The sequence below is a fragment of the Sorex fumeus genome, unplaced genomic scaffold, assembly GCF_029834395.1.
Source record: "Sorex fumeus unplaced genomic scaffold, SorFum_2.1 ptg000002l, whole genome shotgun sequence".
NCBI classification, from domain to species: Eukaryota; Metazoa; Chordata; class Mammalia; order Eulipotyphla; family Soricidae; genus Sorex; species Sorex fumeus.
Window position 1 is genome coordinate 65180091 of NW_026606059.1, and position 4669 is coordinate 65184759.

The 4669-nt window shown below is 37.1% G+C and overlaps 1 non-coding gene across 1 annotated transcript; it reads right to left on the bottom strand.

Moving 5' to 3' along the window:
• Window positions 1-1175: 1175 nt before the first annotated feature.
• Window positions 1176-1337, bottom strand: LOC130023382 (U1 spliceosomal RNA). Its single transcript, XR_008792462.1, has one exon. It is a non-coding gene; the product is annotated as a U1 spliceosomal RNA (small nuclear RNA).
• Between the last annotated feature and the right edge of the window lie 3332 nt (window positions 1338-4669).

The window sequence follows — 4669 nt, forward strand, 5'->3', positions numbered from 1 at the left end:
TTCTATATTGTCTAAGAAGAATCCAATCCTTCAAAATTTATTAAAACAAAAATATACCTTTTCCTATTGAATAATCTATGCTTAACCTTCTAGCTGTCAATTAATTAAGTTGATTGGCAGTGTTGTTCCAATCTTTTATGTCTACTGTATCTCTTTCTTTTAATGAGAAAGGGCATTGAGTTTGTAATTCTCATTGATTTGCTTAGTTTTTTTTATCCTTTGTCATGTCACTGTGTACTTCACATATTTTTAAAGCTCTTGATATTGATAGGCTTATTTAGAAATGTGGTATCTTCTTTATAATTTATCATTTATTATTATGAAATAATTTTCTCTTTGTATTAATAATTTTTGTTTCAATGCTGACCATTTTCTTCAATGCACTCCAATATTAATATAACACTGTAAGCCTACTATTTGTATAGCATGCTATTTTCTATCTCTAACCCTGTTACTGTCTTTACAACTAATTATGCTTTTTCTAAACATCCTATTGCTGGTTATGCTATTTCTGAACTGGTGTGGCAATCATTGCCTTTTAAAATTAATTTGAATATTTATAGTAGATAACAATATTAATTTTGTCTATCATCTTGAAATTTTTTGTAATATAACTTACTTTTCCATTGGTCCGCATTCTATTTTGGTGGGGCGTCTTAAGGGGTTCTGGGCCACCTTCCAAGCAAAACTGGACCTAGCAGGGTGGCACTTCAATGCACAATCAGAGATAATATAGCGTGGGTCTTGTAGTGAAGATGCTGAGAATTATTCAGGCCACCAGCTGGTGCTCAAAGACCTTCAAGGTGTCACCTGCAGTGCTGTAGGATTCATGAGCTACTGCACATTGAACTGGGGTCAGCTGCATGCAGGATATGTGCCTTCACCACTGCACAATCTCTCAGGCTTTCTCATTTCTTTATTATTTCTATTAACCAGGACTTTTTAGTTCTTTTTATCTCATCAATCTACCATTTCAAAGCCCAAATAACTTGGTATTATGTTCTTAGTGGTGCTGTAGTGATCACCATTTGGGCAATTTTTCTTATCAAAATCTACATTGTATTAGTAAAATGTTCAATACAATTAAAGAACTATAAACAGTATAGTTTTACACCGAAACCTAATATAGTTTGGCACTATTTGTCTTGTAATTTCCCCACGTCCCCCACCAACCAGGAAAGAGTGTGAATGCAGTCCCTCACTACCAAAAATTATGCAGTTGAGTTTCCTACATTTGGGGAAATCACAGGGGTCAGCACATCTGGAGTGCAATGAATAAGCCTCACCCTGGGAAAAGCACCTTCATCATCATGGGATCTCCCCAGCCAGGTAGGTATGTCTTGTAATTTCTTTTGCAGGCAAAAGGCTTCCTAGTCAATCATAGAGGGTCTGAAGCTCTTCCAGTGATTTTCAGCTGACCTGGTCAGTTGGTTCAATGCTAGGGCCTGAGAATGAGGCGCTTCTTGGGTTGTGTGATTCTGGGGATCACCCGGGATGCAGGGATGCTGGGGAATCACCCTCTCCTGCAAGCCATGTAGGGCTACACTTGGTGGTGCTTAGGGGCCATGTGGTGCTGGGAATTGGTGCAAGTCAGGCACTTAATCCCTGATCTCTCCAGCCCCTTGTGTTGTATTTTATGTTTTATATATTCTTGTTTTTTACTTTGCTTATTACACTGACATTAAAATAATGATAAAAATAATCCATTACATTTAGCTACCTATTTACCACTTATCACACTCAGTTCTGCCTAATATTTCTTTATCTCTAAATTTTCATATATGGGGGGTTCACATTTATCCTCAGGGTTTACTTCTGTCTCATGTTGCACTTAACCATAAGGGCTGATGGAGCTAGGAAACCACGTAAGCTGACTCTCTCTGGTCTCTGGTTTTATTTTTTAGCCCTAAGATTTTCCTTTATTATTGTAAAATAATATGTATTTATTACCTACACTATCTCAGGTTTTTTTATTCTCATGATAACTCATTGTCAGGGTTGAAAGATTTTTATTGGATGTCAGAATCTTTTTGTCTCAATGATGACAGATTTTTGTTTCTCTTTCCTTTAAATTTGTTATCTTATTATACTCTGTCTTTCATTGTACCTCATATGATATTATCTGTCTTTCTTATTGTTCTTTCAATAAAATGTAGTTTCCCAACCCCCACCTTTTCACTCTTTGTAAAGATTTATACTTTACCCGCAAGGAAATGATTATAAAAGTGGCTATATTTTAGTGTACTTTTCCTTTGAAAAATTTCTTCTAGTGAAAATGTTAGTGTTCATGAGTCAGAGAAATGAGTTGGCAGCAGACATTTTCTCGAAGAAGACATACGAATATCCAACATCATAGAAAAATAGTATTCAGAAAATTAGTATTTATTTCACTGATTATTAGGGAAATGCAAACCAAACAGCCTGAGATATCATTTCATTCCAGCAAGAATGATCTATATCAAGAAGGCTAAACACAAATAAGTCAGTCTCAATGATGCTGTGAAAGATGGTTGTAAAAAACTGTAATTTTGGTTGAAAAAAATAACACTACAGAGTTTTTTAAATTTAAAAATAAAATAGAACTACTATTAAACCAGTAATATTTATGGTATCCAAGATCTACAAGCAACAGTCTGATAGCACAGCGGTAGGGCGTTTGCCTTGCAAGCCACCAGCCCGGCTGAGCCGAGTTCGATTCCTCCACCCCTCTTGGAAAGCCTAGCAAGCTACCCCTGACGTATTCGATGAATATCCGATATGCCAAACACAGTAACAACAAGTCTCACAATGGAGACATTACTGGGCCTGCTCGGTATAGGGCAGTGATTAAATAAATGTGAGCGGACGTCCGTCCTCCAGAGACATAGTATACTGGGTAGGGCACTTCCCTTGCCTTTGACTGGCCTACCTTCAATCCCTGGGGCCCCATATGTTTATCCGAGCCCTCTAGAAAGGATCCCTGAGTGCAGTCAAGAGTAAGCCATAAGTGTGACCCACAAATGTAGTATAGACACAGAATGGATACTACTCTGTACAAAAGAATTAAATTTTACCTTTTGTTACAATTGGATGCAACTAGATGGTGACTATGTTAAGGGAAGTAAGCTAGATGAAGAAAGACAGATCATCTCACTCATATATGGTATATTAAGAAACTGTAACACTGTATCACTATCATCCTCATTGTTCATTGATTTACAGGAGCAGGTGCCAGTAATGTCTCCATTCATCCCAGCCCTGAGATTTTAGCAGCCTCTCCTTACTTGCCTTTCCCAACGCTGCTGTATTAGAGGCTCTTTCAGGGTCAGTGGAATGAGACATGTTATTGTTACTGTTTTTGACATATCAATTACGCCACGAGTAGCTTGCCAGGTTCTGCTGTGTCAGCGGGATTCTCTCAGTAGCTTGCCGAGCTCCTCTATGATTTGTTGCCTACTGTCTGAACCCAACCAAATATGGTGTAATTATGGAAAATGGGTAGGGAGTGTCTCCAGGAATATGTTCACTCATATGTGAGGCTTGGCCTGAGCATGTGAAAAGCTGTCTGGAGTGTAGTGGTGGTTGGGTAGTGGAGGTCGGCTGCTGGGACTGGGTCCGTTGGGGTGTGGAGGGCTCTCACCTGTCCCCCTCTGGGGCGCCCCGAATGAAAACAACCTGGTGCTGAGTCCAGTGGCATGGTTAAGGGGGCCTCGTTTTATTAAGAAACAAAGCAAGGAAATATACAATGTCCAGCAAAAATAAACCTCTAGACTCTGACAACAGAATTAAAGTTACCAAGCAGAGAAAAAAAGCAATGAAAGGATTGAGTAAACAGAAAGATGTTTAGAGATTTAGTGAAGTTTTTGACATTTTGGTGGTAACTGTGAAGCACAATACAGTTTAAAAATAAAGGTTGGTGTATTTATGAAAGAAAGAAATGGTTGTAATCTGATGAACACTGAAAAGTATGCTGAATCTAACATTCAGGGTCCTGAAGCAGTCATCAGTTTAAATTTTATTTTAAAAGTTAGCACAACAAAATATGTGTATCTTATATTATTTATTTTAGGAAATTAGGAAGGAAAAGACACACCACAATGTACAGAGACACAGTGAATAAACATCCATTAGATTTTTTGGCTATTTTCTGCAGCATCTTGACTCAAATATTTTCATGATTGTATCACACCACTTATTACTTTTAGATTTATAATTCATGAAGAGTCTTTAAGGGTATATGTATTTGCTTCTTAGTCTGACTAATCAATATTATTTTATAAACAACTTATAATGAAGAAATCAAGAGAGACATTGAGTGCATTCTCCTAGATTCACTGATTTATACTGCATGTTTCTGTTTTACCATGACTATGTGCCATTGGGACAATTGTAAGCAAAATCATTATTCTCTTGCCCTAGTGACACTTACATTTCTAGAAGGTAGGAGAGACAATAATTATTCACACATAATGAAATGCCATATAGCAGTGCATGCTTAGGGAAATAATAAAGCTATGTAAAGTAAAGAGTGCTAGGAAATATTTTAGAGAGGGTAATGAGACATAGCCTTTTTTAATTTATGATTTTAGAGAAAACAATGAAGTGAGATTGGGGGAAAGTATGGGATCAATTAAATATAAAAATGTTTATGTAATTTAAATTTCCCAGTTTTTGCATAGCTTCCCTACTG